Source organism: Callithrix jacchus, chromosome 8 (genome assembly GCF_049354715.1).
Source record: "Callithrix jacchus isolate 240 chromosome 8, calJac240_pri, whole genome shotgun sequence".
In the NCBI taxonomy this organism is placed as follows: Eukaryota; Metazoa; Chordata; class Mammalia; order Primates; family Cebidae; genus Callithrix; species Callithrix jacchus.
This window is the reverse complement of record NC_133509.1, coordinates 80640365-80655016: the sequence shown is the minus strand read 5'-3', so window position 1 is coordinate 80655016 and position 14652 is coordinate 80640365.

Here is a 14652-nt window from a genome sequence, read left to right as displayed (position 1 = left end):
TGAATGACATATAATTTCAGTCAAATTGTACTTTATCTATAATCAAAAAATGATAGAGTGATTGTATATTATCAAGTAGGATTAAGCAGTAAAATTATAGCCCCTATTAAAATTAAATTTATGATTAGAAATGAGGAAATTTTTTCTTTCACTCTTATAGATTATTTGTGATTCATATTAAGAATGTAAATATAGTAATTTATAAAATTAGATGAACAGCAGAATTTTACAAAAGCCCTGTTAGATTGCAATTTTGCCAATTTCCTTCTCTTTCTCAGTGACACATTTATGTATAAGCCTAAGATTGACAAAAAGAAGGAAACCAAAACAGAGAGGAAAGTTAAATAAACAAGGGGGTAGTTTCTTGTATTAAATATAGTAAAAGAAATGCTGTTGACTAAAAAGAATGCCCCATGAATTTGATTTTTGGGGTTTCAGAAAAAAAGCAGCAGTCTTAATAATTTTAAAAGCAAATAGTTAACTCAAGAAGCCCTTTAGTTAAACTATAATGACTAACAAGCACAATTTATTTCTGTTTTACGATGACAGCTATTAATAAGTTCACAAACTGACTTCATAACATGTATTGATGGCTTTGTTTACTCAGCAGTATCCAGTAATATTCTTCATTTGTATTACATGAAATATATTCCCAAGATGAGAAATACACATACAAGTATAAAAACTCACTATTAGAAAATGATAGTATTTTCATCAATTTTATGCTATTTTAAAATGAAAAACATAAAATATGTTAAAAATTCTAGCATCTGTAAAAAACAATACATTTTGAGGTTTCAGGATTCTGCATATATCAGGAAACATCAGAATACATGAGAAATACATTTCTAAGTAGCTTATATATCTGGAAGAATTTATTACATTTCCCTAGAATATATCTGTAAACTGGAAGGATTTAAAAATTTAGAGGAGATCAAAACTAAACATGAGTATATTAACAAAATGGGAGGAAAACTCAAACATCCACAAGCTTCCCCATGCATTTTACAAAGTGCTATTGCAAAAAACTTTGTATTTTTGGCCCTAAAAACACAAAAGCAAAACTAGAAGCTAATCACACATTTTCAATTGCTTATTTATTCAATTCTTTATCCACTATCTCTTTCAGGCAATTTATTTATTGAATGCATATTTAATGCATCCCTATTTTGTACCAAACACTAGGGATAATACATATATAAGGTAAAGTAGATAAATACAAAAATATTCAGACACAGCCCATGCTAGATTAAACAAAATGTCACATCTTACAAATAAATGAGAAACTAACAGTGTTAGATACAATGCCAAAATCATGACCCATGAAAGAAACAAGTGACATTATATTTTATTAAAATTAAAAACTTCTGCTTTGTGGAAGAAATTTAAGAGAATAAAAAGACATGACACAGATTGGAAGAAAATAAGTGCAAAACACATAATTGATAAATTACTTGTATCTAAAATGTACAAAGAACTCTTAAGCCTCAACCATAAGAAACAAATAACCAAATTTAATAATGGGCCAAAAATTTCTGCAGCCTTCCCACCAAGAAGATATACAGATGACAAATAAGCATATTAAATGATCTCCAACATCATCTATCATCAGTGAACTGCATGTAGAAAAGTAACAATAAGATACTTCTGTACACTTATTAGAATGGCTAAAAGCCAAAAAAAATAATAAACTGACAATATCAAATACTGGCACTATTATTTATTGCTTATGGGAGTGCTAAATTATAGAGCCACTTGGAAAGATAGTGTGCCTCATTTGGATAGTCCCACTGCAGATGTTGTTAGCTAAATTAGGTCATACTCCAGTAGGGTTTTCCCCTACTTTGACCAGTATCCTTACAATAAGGACACATTTGAACACACACAAACATACAGGGAGAACACCATGTGAAAAGGAAGGCTCAGGGTTATGCCTCCACACACTAAGGAGTGCCAAAGATGGGCAACTGAACTACTTAACACTAAGGTGAAGGCATGCAATGTATTCTTCATGGAATGCATTTTTCTTCCTACTGTTAGAAAAAACCCTACCATCACTCAGATCTCATATTTCTACCCTCCAGAATTGTGGAATAATAAATTTCTCTTAATTTACTTAGTTTATGGCACGTGCTAGTAGCTGCAGAAAAGGAATATACCTATGATCAGGAATTGTACTCTTATGTATTTACCCAATTAAGTTGAAAACTTACATCTACATAAAAACCTTCTGACAAATGATTATTAGCAGCTTTATTCATAATCGCCAAGAATAGGAAAAAGTCAAGATGTTCTTCATTACAGAAACCAATTAACAAACTGGTATATTCATAGAATGGAATATTATTAGCAACAAAAATAAGTTATCAAGTCAAAAAAAGTCATAGAAGAAGAATATAAAATGCATATTTATTTTTTTCTTTTTTTGAGACAGAGTCTTGCTCTGTTGCCCAGACTGGAATGCAATGGCACAATCTCAGTTCACTGCAACCTCCACCTCCCAGGTTCAAGCTATTCTTGTGCCTCAGCCTCCTGAGTAGCTGGGACTGCAGGTGCATGCCACCATACCCGGCTAATTTTTATATTTTTAGTGGAGACGAGGTTTCACCATGTTGGCCAGGCTGGTCTAGAACTCCTGACCTCAGACAATCTACCCGCCTCAGCCTCCCGACGTGCTGGGATTATAGGCATGAGCCATTATGCCCAGACTCAAATGAGCATTTCTGAGAAGAAGCAGCCTGCCTGAAAGGCTACCTATGGTATGATTCTAACTATATGACATTCTGCAAAAGGCAAAACTGTAGAGATGGCAAAAAGATCAGTGGTTGAGAGGAAAAAAGAGAAGAATAGGTAGACATGGGATTTTTAGGGTATTAGGTATGATACCATAATGCTGAATGCATAGCATTTGTCAAAACCCATAGAACTACAGTATAAAAAGTGACAATATATTAATATTAATGTACATTTATCATATACAGTGTTATATATTAATATATTGCAGACTTTAGTGATAATGTATTAATATTAGTTGGTTAACTAACAACTTCACTACACTAATGCAAAATAATAATAATAGAAACTGTGGGAGGGATGGTGAAATATAGGAATTATCTGAATTATCTGCATAAATCTTTCTATAAATCCAAAACTTTCTAAAAAATAGCCTATTATTTTAAAACAATTGCAAACTAATAGTGTAAAATAAATAAAAGGAAGTTTCCATAGGGAAGAGGTTGGTTTCGAGTATTAAATCTGGTAAAAACAAAAAAATTTACCTTAAGAAATGAGTACTGTTAAAAATGCCTCTGATTTCCATCTTTGGGGGTTTAAAAATTCAGCCCCTTCTTCCCTCCTGGAGGGTGAAGGGTGGGGCCCTAAATTCTAACTCTAATCACAAAGTTGGTTCCCCTGGTAGTGAGCCCCAATCCTGTGACTATCCAGGAGTGTTGATAAAGCAGCATGGAGAAAGGACTTACAGAGTGCCTACATAAATTGGTTATGAGTAACATATAAACAAGGAATAACACACTGAGGCGGGCCAAGCAAGCCTCTGAGGAGGAAGGCCTCTTCTTGTCACATGTTCCGGTGCAGGGTGACCTTGGCTGTTACCAAAAATATTGTGCTCAAGGATGTAAAACCCCTTCGTAGCAGTATGACAACATCTCGCAGCCAGACCTGTAGGCTCTCTGTGAGGCTCAAGTTCCATCAGCTGTACATAGATAAGCTAAATATAACCACACGTTCTTGTTTTGTGAAATTCCCAAACCGCCATTGTTATCAATCCTTAGGATGACGCAGCAGTTCCAGCTCACTGATTCACTCCACCCCTACCGTATAGATCAAAGTGATTGTAATTGATAAATAGTGTGGATGATCAGAGCTTGGGGCCTTCACTGTCACCTCCAGAGTAGTGAAGTGATGGCCCTCTGGTCCTGCTTTTAATCTTTCTTTCGTTGTTTTGATGACACCAAACTCGGGGTACCCATGGCTGATGTGGGGTTTATGAATTTCCTTCACAGGAACACATCAATAGTTCCTTCCTTAGGAAAAAAAAAAAAAAATGTCCTATCACCCAGGAAATTCCAAGGGATTTAGGAGCTCTGTGTCTGAGGCTCATAACATTCAGAAAACTTCAAATGTCTTGGGAGCTCTGTATCTGAAACTAGGGTCAAACACGACTTACTAGAACAAAAGATTTTCCTTGTGCTCCCATCTGCAAGGCTTTAGGAAACTACGTTTCACAAAATGGTGGTAAAAACTAAATATTTATTTTTCATTATATCACAATGTTGAATAGCATATGTCCTTCAGTTTGGTTCATCTTTTTCTTTAAGATTCATCCTGGCTACCCTTGTGCTTTTATATTTCCGCATACATTTTAGAGTTAGCTTGCCAGTATACACACACACTCATATTTTGATTGGTATTGCTTGGAACCTATAGATCAATTTGGGTAGAATTAGAATCTTTACAGTTAAGAGTATTCCGAACCAAAATGATTTATTTTAATTACTTTCAATATTGTTTTGTCATCTTTCTGGGTAGGAGTCTTACACATTTTTGTTAGGTTCATTTCTAGGTATTTCATATTTCTTCAAGTCTATTTTAAATACCACCATATTTAAAAAAACGTGATAGTACAAAAAAGTATATAGGGGAATTTTTTCATATGGTCTATAATTTTGAATCTTGCTCAATTTTATATAAATTTTGTATTATGTTTTATATTTTGAAATGTTCATACATGCAATCATGTCATCTGTAAATGACAGTTTTATATTATTTAATATAGATCTTTCTATATGATAGTAATGAAAATTGTAAATTTATCGATTAGATGGTAAAGAAAAGTAGTATTTAGTATACCACCTGTGTCCCTTCACATTTACATATTACATCCCTGCCAATGGAAAGTAACATGAACTTTGGAGACATGGATGCCAAGGATAATAGTTTTCAATATGGAAATGTATTGTGTGCATGTAATAATCTGAAAACAAATAGTTTTTATCTCCAACACCCACTTATTTCTCAGTTATTGCTAATAAATACTGGCTTCCTTTGTTTTAGTGTTTTATTACTGTTACATCAACCTACCACAAACGTAATGGCTTAAGACAACAAAAATTTAAGATCTCATAATTTTGTAAATCAGCAATATGGGCTGAATCCGTCGATTTCCCTACTCTGGGTTTGCTAAAGGTGAGATTAAGATGTTGGTGGCTATGCTTTTCGTTGGCAGGATCTGGGAAGCAAATACTTCCATGTTCATTCAGGTTGTTGGCAGAATCCAATTCCTTGACATTGTATGGCTGGGGCCGAGGTCCCCATTTCCCTGCTGCCTGTCAGTTGGTGGATGGCAGTGATTTCTAAATGCTTCACTGATTTTTGCACATGACCCTGTACATCTCAGAGGCAGTCATAGTACATAGAAAAACACAGCTTGGAATTGCTCTGGCTTCCCCTGATTTCTCATTGCATCTCACTTCTGTCTCCAGCCTAGGAAAGCTGTCTGTTTTGAAGAGCTTTGGTAATAAATTGGGCCCATCTGAATAATATTGAATAATTTCTCTATTTTAATGTCAGTATCCTTAATTACATGTCCAAAGTCCCCTTTTCCACGTAATGTAACTTATTTTAAGGGTTAGGGTGTGAAAACCTTTGAGGTTGGGGCTGGGGGATAATTCACCCTACCACAATATTTGCTGGCTGTTAAACTCAAATTGGCCTTTTCTCCCAACAGGTAAAGTACTTTAATAATTTTTCTAGTGTGAATTATTTTTTTCTCCATGGCAATGTTATACTTAATGCATTTCTGCTAGACTATCCACTATAGTCATTCTGTTATTGGCTCCCCACTTATTATGGCTGTGCTTAGTATCAACATTCCTTTCTGGTTTTATTGTGGAATGGCTGGATTTTTACTTCTCTTTACCCTTTAGTCTTTAAAGTAGATACAATCAAAGTGACGTATTTATAATTCGATATTCTCTCTATAGACATTTTCATCAAACTTGATTACGACACATGCCAAGAAATTACCTCTGTCATCACATAACAAAAAGATGAGCTATTTCTCAGCAAACTTTTGTTCAAAGAAATACATTTATGATTTTGCTTTTCTTCTATTTTTTAAAGTTCAGCTCTTTATTACATTGGTTTTGTGGGTCTGCTTAACATTATTTACTTCAACATGACGTTATGTAAGAAATACAACCACCTAGCACTTTCTGGAATGGTGTATGTAAGATTATAATTTATTCCAAGATCGCAAGGAGAGGGAAACTTCAGTTGTGTGCAGATACTTCTTCTACATATTTAGACTTTCTGATATCCAAAGGGCAACTAGCTCTTTCTATATTGTCTTATTTAATGCAGGAGTCATAATTTTGCTAAATTATAAATGTGCTTTTTTCTTCTGACAGTACCTCTTCTAAAAGCTATATACTTAAAAACTGTGATTTATCTCTTCTACCTTATAAATTGAACTGGAAATGTTTTCCTATAATTAAGTGTCAGAGCTCTTCTGCTTCATGTAGGAAGAACTGACAACCCATCAACAAAAGTACCTTTAGAACAAAGCAGTATGTGGTTTAATACAGTGTCACAACAAGGGGTTGATTGGAAAACTGTTAATCAAGAATTCAGTTGGGTATCAAAAATAATCCCATTATTTAGAAATTCTGTATTGTCAACTCTAAATTAGTCACTCACTGCTTGACTGTATGAGTATGTTCTACATTTCAAACTAAAAGTTCAAAGAGGAAGTATTCTCATATTCTATTTCAAATTGTAGCAAGTTAAGAAATTCAAAGAGAAATTTAATAGAAAAGGCTACTGGGAAGAGACTCCTCAGGTTTATGTTTAGAGAACATAAATCAGAAAGTCATTTCTGTAAGATGGATACAACAAAACCCTTCTCTAAGGAAAGAATAACTCTCTGAACGATGTTTCCAAACATGGAATTTTATATGAAAAAAACGATGTCAGAAAGTTACACAGTTTCACAAAGTGAAAGTTATATAGTTTCACAAAGTGACACAATCTTTCTTAAAATTGTAGTATTCAATTTTACAATGCTAGGTAAAAAAGTAAGTATTCAAAACAGCCTATATGAAAATGTATGTATGTAATACTTAAAGAATAAATTATAGGCAATAAAAATTATAAATTTAATATATAATTTATATATAGTATAGTCAGTCTGTCCTTCCATCCATTGAGAAAGACACCATGAAAGAATCTTTCCCTGTATTTATATTCTTTCACTGAATAACACTACATGCAGTTTTTATTTTTATGCTCCTGTATTTTCCAAATTTTCTACAGTGACAAAATATTATTTTCATGAATCTTTTTTTACTCATCTTGGTATATACTCACATCTAATATTACATGTGGTAATAATATATAGAAGATGGGACTTTGGGAACTTATCTGACATGGATGTCTTGATGATTGTCAATAATGGGAGAATTGTTAAAATTATTCTATTCAAGGGAAATTGAACATATATGTACTATATCAAAGAGTATTAAATAAAATTAAATTATATTAACAATATAATATTGAGTAAAAGTGTTATATATGTTGTATATAGTTTATATGATAAAAGTAATATAGGATGCTTTTTTTTCAAGTATGTATTATTGCAATCTCATAGTTATGAGGTTCTACAGAGAAACAAAGGTTGTTATAATGTGGCAATTCCTAATTCATTTTCTTTTGATATAAAAAAATGTAAAAGTAAAAATAAATAATATCAAATTGCTTGGTCTTTTTACTTTTCAGAAGTTAGTTTTAATAAGAAAAACAACATGCCAAATTATTTGAGTTCATATATATATATATATATATATTCAACTCTTTCAAAGAAATTAAACAGTTTATAGTTATTCATATTTCATATTGTTCTTAAATGAGCATATGACCATTACTGTGATTTTCATCTTCATATATGTAACATTACCTTGAATGAGCAGCATATTCTCTAGTTTAATATTCTTTAGTCTACAAGGCCAAAAAAATTTCAATTGTCATGGCATGTGATGGATGAAAATACACATATTCATTAAGTTATGAAGATTTTATTGTCATTTGGTTTAATGAATACAGATTCTCTTATCTATTAAATGAAATAAATGTCACTAGCAATAAAGGTATAATGGTAGACTTTTATATATCAGAAATACATACACTGTAGAACCAGCCATAAGGCTTTGCTCAAAGAGGCACAAATAACTCTAATTAACAATAAATAACATTGGAGAATATTAGCAAAATGTAACTTTAAAAAAAAGAAGAAAGAGGCAGAGAAACACAGGGAGAACGGTATTACGTGAAAGAAGACACAGTGCCTTTGTTCCTTATACAGATATATGTGAAAAATTTTATCCCAGGAGGATGATGATGTCAGAAAACCACAACAAATGTAATTCTAGCACATTGGGAGGCAGAGGTGGGTGGACTGCCTGCACTCAGAAGTTCAAGATCAGACTGGGCAACACGGTGAAACTCCATCTCTACTAAAATACAAAAAATTAGCTGGGAGTGCTGGTGTATACCTGTAATCCCAGCTATTCAGGAAGCTGAGGCAGGAGAACTGCTTGAACCAGGGAGGAGGAGGTTGCAGCGAGTGGAGAAACCACCACTGCACTCCAGCCTGGGCAACAGAGCAAGGAAAGAAAAGAAAACACAACAAAGTAATAATAGATGGATTTCTGTTATAAGTTAGATTTACTCCAAATCAAATTATTTGGCAGTTTCTGTATCAGAAAATATTTGAACTGTTTAAATCAATTTATGTGATATTTTACTTTAAATGTTTATCTTAGATGATATTTCTGGTCTCTCAAAATGTACTCTTGAAAAATTGATCAAATTTTTCTTATTAAACTGTTCAAATTTATAATTTATTATCTTTTTATCCATGTTCTTTTTCTTGTGGTTTCAAGATGATTAATGTATGTTCAAGTGAAAAGATTTATGTTCTAATGATGACAAAAATAGTGCCTGAATGAGTGTGACAAGGAATGAAAAACTTATGACCCTAAAATCACATCTGAGAGAGTGTGTGAATTAAAGGGTAACTATAAATAAGACATCTGCATCTCAAACTGAAAGATAATGTGCCCTCAGTACAAAAGTCACATTTGGTAAAAAGATGTTCTAGATACACTTCAACTGGAACTGTTTATGCTTCCAATTACCAAAATTTCCCACCCCCTTCCTTTTTATACCTATACTATTTACCCATGTTCCAAACAGATATACTGTTATTAAAAAATAAACAACTAAAAAGAACTTAAGTAAGACCAATGCATAGTGAAGCAAATCACGTGGGTGAGGAGTGGGAAAAACAGCAACAAAATAAAGATTGATATATTAAATAATGTATTCGATACATCTTTAAATAAAGGTAAAGAAATGCATAATCATTTCAAACAACACAAAAATATTATAAGCTGTAGCATGTTGAGAGTAAAATTAATGAAAAATGATTGAAATGTTGGGGCACAAAACAGGTGAAGATAAATAATCACTCAATTACTTCTATTTCATAACAGAAGACAATAGATATCTGTCCCAAATTGAATGTGCATTTAAAGAAACCAAAGCCAATTAGCTCAGTCTGCTATTTTTCTCATACACTTTTACCTTTAAAGAGATATTTTAGAAACTAGTATCTCTTATTATAAGTAAAATATGATCTAAAGTAACAATTTAGTAAGATCAATTTCAGTTGCATTTCTTTTTAAATGCTATTAAACAATAATTTTATATTTTGGTAAAACAATTATAGTCTTTAGCTGAATTATTTTTGTTATCTATTTGTATCTGTGTATATGCATATAAAGAAGTTTACAATTAAGGGCATCAGACATTAATTTATTTCTAGGTGGTAGAGTTTTGGAGTGATACATTTAGAGTTTTCTCTGTTGCCTGCATTTTTATATAATTACAAAATCCTATTTTTTAACTTTCTTAAATATCCAGAGGGCAAAAATGTCAAGTTTAAAACAGCTTTTACTGGAGTGAATCAACGAATAAACTCTCAGAATAATAGAAAACATTCTTAAGTACAATCAACTCTAGTGCCTAATCTAAAAGAGTGAAATATCATATGGTTATTTCTAAACCAAAAGCCCTTTAAACTCCTGGATTTACTGCATCAAACCAGTTTCTGGGTGTCCTCGAATTTTTATACATATATTACACTATAACTACAATTAAAATGCACCTCATTGAATTACTATTGCAGAAATGAAATCACATTGACTTAAAGTAGTTCCATATAAAAACAAAATAATTACAGAAATATTCATTTTGCACGTTGCATTATAGTGAGGATGACTGAAGATCCACTACAAACTGACTGGAAATTGGAGGTCCAGCTAAAGAGATTCCAAAGGTTTGTACCTTCTATTATACTTTACACATTCCTAGATGTTTGCCAACCAGTTAATCAGAAAATGGCAATTGAAGTGAATTGAGGAGTGACTAAATTTCAAGAAAATCTATAAATTAGTCATTACTTTTATTTCTCTGAGCCTCTCTCGATTGCAGTTTTGAACTTTCTAGTCACTCCAGAAAGTATTTTAATATATCAAAAAAGTATTATGAAATGGTAAAATAGCTTATGTCTTTTTTCCATTAATATCTGAGAAGTTTTGCATTATGTTTTAAGGAATATAGAAAAATTATTTAATAAGCAATAAAGGGTGTTAATAGTATGTATGTTAAGAATTTACATTGTCTGCTTGGACATGGGAACTTTTAGTTATCTAAGAATACTGGTCGAGAAAGCACACACCAGTGAGTCACATGCTAGACTGGCAGTTGTGATAGCTGAGCTGGGAAATCTAGAAACCCCGAACCAAAAGGCAGTAGAATGTGCTGGTTCCAGTAATTCTATTGAGCATGGAAGCCTGTCCATTTCCATTGCAGAAATTTACATGCTGTCAAGCAATCTCCCTTTATCACATACAAAACTCATTAATATCCATTCAGAAAATAATGGCAGGCAAATTTGGATAAAACAATTCATGTTTCAGTCACTGAGTTGACAGTCTCTAACCTCATGTGAACAGCTGCTTTCATGAGAGCGTGATCATCAGCTACCAGGTTTTCTTAGATGTAATCAATAAGTGAATCAAGACCAAAACATAGAGATATGTATATATAAAACCATAGAACCAAAGGTACATGTCAGGAATTTGTTCAAAACTAAACATTATTGTAATGCTGGTAATAGCTGGTTATATGTAAAAACCTTAGTAATATCCAGTAATATTAAAATTATACAGAGCAATACTTTATGAACCAAAAAACAGAAAATTTGTACACCACTCCTTTATTAAATCAACTGCTCTGCTTATTTGTAAGAAAATATTATAAAAATAATGAACAAATTTGAACCATCTAACCATAAAGTACTTCTATTTAGCTTAATCAGAATAGAAACAAATGAATGTTAAATTTAAAAACTTGATGCAAAAGATATGGATCCATTTAAGTAATTTGAATCAACTATGTAGTTAACTTGCACAGGATTTTCCCAGTTCTTTAAAACTACCTCATTTTTGTTGTATTTTAATTTTTTTTTCAAAGCAATGCAGTTCAAGGTGATGTGACTTCATTTGGCTTTCTAAGCTTTCACATATAGGCTGGCACTCAGAATATTTCTAGAATGAATTAATGCCATTTGTAGAATATTATTGACAAACATATCACTAAAATTTAGAAGACTTTGTTCTGTTTACATTTAAGATAAGTCAAAACAGGCAGTGATACTACAAGTATGATCCAACAGTTCAATGTGTCTTAATTAGATAACACACATGTTCTAATAAAAGAATAGAGACTAGTCTTCCATGGTTTAAGTTTACAGGAGTGAATAAGACTGAATATTTAATTACTTTTCTAATGTAACATTTAAATCTGTTCTACACCAACCAAAGTCTTATCAGAAAAGTGATTTCTCTTATTTAAAAAAAATAAGTAGGATACTACATGTTGAGTTTATTACATATTTAAGTGCAATCAAGGAAAAAGTCATTATAATCATCAATAAATACAGAAAATTTATTGAGGAAAGATTGGTTTTCATGTAACATCAGAAACTGAATGACAAAAATCTCTCTAACCCAGGATTCATAATGTAAGTAACGGTGATATGGATTGTGTAATGACTAAGAAGACTCACAGTTAAATTATTTATCTTGGAAAGCTGCATAAATATTATTCATATCATAATTATCTGCTTCATGTAAAAGTCTAATTGTGGTGTATTTTGTGATGACAGAAGAAATTGTAATGGGGAGGAAAAATGAAAATATTTTCAATTCCCAAAATATATAGATTTACTCGTTGTAATACATTCATAGATAGCACCTTTCCTTGTAATTAATTAACATTTGATTGAATTTCCTAATTCTACAGTTTTGTTAACATATAAAACCCACATAATTTGTGCAGGCTTTTTCCCATCAGGCATGAATGTAATTATCCCTTATCTTTCAACACAGCCAAGTCCTGTAAATATAATTACAAATTTTATGTTTACTCAAGCATAAAAACTCATAAAATTAATACTGCATTTATCCTCTTACCTTTTTACAGTTATTAAAGTACACCAGGGATTTCTGGAATTCATCCTCTATGACTACAATTTCTAGCTAGAATTAGTTTTTAGCTCGATTTTCAAACTTTAACATGGAACCTATATGTATTCAGACGAGGCAGTTAGAAGTTTGTGCTTCTGACATTCATAAAGACTGACTTTGGATTAGAAATCTTAACAACTAGAAAACTGGAAGTATTAAAATTAATCTGGCAAATCATCTTTAGCCAATAAACCAAAGCAGCCACTCAGGCAAATACATGCTAGAGTAATGCTTTCAAAAATGTCCTGTGAATTCTCAGGTCTCTTCACTTCCCAATACCTCAATATGAAACCATAACACATATTAAATGATAGAAGTTGTCATGAAAAGCTTTTTCACTGCAAGAGAGATAAAACCAATGATTTTAAATGTGATTTACAAAAATTCAAGTGTTCAATATGAGTACTATCATAATGCCAAGAAATCTATGTTAATGAATTCTAAAACCTGTGAAATATTGATGAACACTGAGGAGTGGTCAATTTTTATCTGAGAAAAAATATAACTAATCAATCAATGCGATTTTCAGAGAACCAAGTGAAAACCCTGATATTCACTATAGTATTTGTATTTGTTGTGTTTTACTAATATTGCTTCTGCATTAAGCACATAAACTTGCTATATTTGATATTTGGCTGGCCTGATTCACAAAGTAACCTATGAATCATAAATAATGACTAACTCTCGAAACAGAACTTAGAGGAAATATAACTATATCTAAGATATCACAGTTAATTCCAATGCTAATTATTAATTCATAACATAGTATTTTTATAGATTTGAAACCACATTCTGTAAAATACATTAACTGGATATTGTAATTGAAGTCTCTAATTTTTATTTACATTTCAAACATTTAATAAATACCTGAAGAAGTTTATTTTGTGCAAGGTTCATTTCCAACCACCTGGCAAATAATATTTGTTTTCATGACAATATTATCTCCATTTTATTTTATTTTGGTAACTTTTATTTAAGTTCAGAGGTACATGTCCAGGTTTGTTACCTAGGCAAACTTGTGTCATGGAGTTTTTTTGAGGAAGATTATTTAATCACTAGGTATTAAGCTTAGCACCCATTAGTTATTTTTCCTGATCCTCTCCCTCCTCCCACCCTCCAATCTCCAATAGGCTTCAGTGTATGTTGGAGCCTATGTGTTCTCTCATCATTTAGCTCCCACTTTTAAGTGAGAATATGCAGCCTTTGCTTTTCTGCTCCTGTGTGTGTTTCAGCTCCATCCATGTGCCTGAAAAACACATGATCTTGTTCTTTATGACTGCTAATATTCCATGGTATATATGTACCACATTTTCTTTATCCATTCTATCATTGATGGCATAAAAACTGAGTCTCAAAGAGGCTATATAAATTGCTTAAGGTTGCACAGCTATGAAGTAGGAAAGTTGGGTTTCAAATCAAGGTAGTCTGGTTTCTATAGTCCATAAACTACTGTGCTATTCAGTGTTTTTGAGCCTTGATATGAGAAAAAACTTTGCCTGCTATGTTATCTCAGAGGTACTAATAATGCTGTTTCTTTCTAGCTTTTTGCTCACTAGTTTTTCAAATCTTATTAATCTTTATACCTGTATTATTTTTGCTTCCTCTGGAAATGGTAAATATGGTATAGAAGAAGCATCTTCTATGTCATCTTCATGTATTGCAGTATATGTCAATCCACTTATGGATTTATTTTAACAAAAATGATTTTGGAGAAATGCCAAGAGAATGGAGTAAGCCAAATGGTTAATTTTGCATTCTTGTAGAGATAAGACATCTCATAATTGTCTCAAAGATGTTTTTGATAATGACTTCAATTTTTTTTTCAATAGACATGGGTCTCAGAATTTTTGTTTCTTCTTAGGTCAATTTTGAACCTTGTATTGTTTTTTTTTAAATTTTGCCATATCATATGAGTTTCTGCATTTTTTTTGGCACAGAGCTGCTCATAATATTTCTGTTTAATAAGTCTATACATTTTCATTCT